Source organism: Austrofundulus limnaeus, unplaced genomic scaffold (genome assembly GCF_001266775.1).
Source record: "Austrofundulus limnaeus strain Quisiro unplaced genomic scaffold, Austrofundulus_limnaeus-1.0 Scaffold3150, whole genome shotgun sequence".
NCBI lineage: Eukaryota > Metazoa > Chordata > Actinopteri > Cyprinodontiformes > Rivulidae > Austrofundulus > Austrofundulus limnaeus.
In genome coordinates, this window is record NW_013955552.1 from 4,436 (window position 1) to 5,452 (window position 1,017).

Below are 1,017 nucleotides of genomic sequence, written 5' to 3' on the forward strand. Positions count from 1 at the left end.
TTTCTTGTTTTTTAATACCCGTTTCAAAAATGAAAATCCAATGACCAAAAGATAGACTGACCGTGGATTTAGTGCCATGAAGAAACTCTGTTTTATCACTGTTTAATTTAAGGAAATTAGACGTGAACCAGGATTTAATTTCAGCTAGGCAGAAGGTGAGGGAGGAAGGAGGAAGTGAAAAATTAGGTGCAGTGAGTGTCGTCAGCAAAACAAATGAAGTGGGTATTAAATTTTTGGAAGATGTTGCCAAAGGGGGAGAGTGTAGATGATCAAAAGAAGGGGCCCCAGGACAGAGCTTTGGGGCACACCTGAAGTCAAAGTGGGAGGAGTGGGATCTGAATGATTTAAGTTGGATGAACTATGTGCAGTCAGAGAGATAAATTTACAAATAATCACAACTATGAATGTTTTCCTTCATGTCTGTGCAGACAGTTTTCTCCACAGAGTAAAGGGCATTCAGCTCAGGCCATGGAGCTGACCACTCGGATCACCATTGACTCCAACTGGTCAGCAGCTCAGATGGAGAACCGCCTGGCGCTGCTTTTCCACAAACATTTCAAAGAGAAAACAGGACGAAGGTTTTCTTTCACATACCTGCAGGTTGGTGCAGTTCTGACCTCCTGATGTTTTAAATACTGTCTCAGAATTTAGAGCCTGATGTTTAATTTCTGATGCTTTGTGTTGTTTCAGAGTCTACCAGGCTCCAGAGTCCTGTTCGTTCCAAACACCCCTGAGGAGGGCTGGACTGGGGAGCAGGTCCTCAAGATCTGTGGTCATGGTGCTCTGTATATCCTCAGTCATCACGGCTCCCTACAGGTAAATATCTGATTTAAAAAAAAAAACCTAAACATCCTGCACTCATGGATGGTTTATGTGAGCATAAATCCTAAAATATAATTTCTGTAATTTAGATTTTGCTAACATTTTTTCATGCATCTTGCTTATGTTTGTTTTCTCTTTTAATCTTTTATATAATTATTGTTTCTCCTCTTTTTGACCGCTAAGTTGGCTTAAATG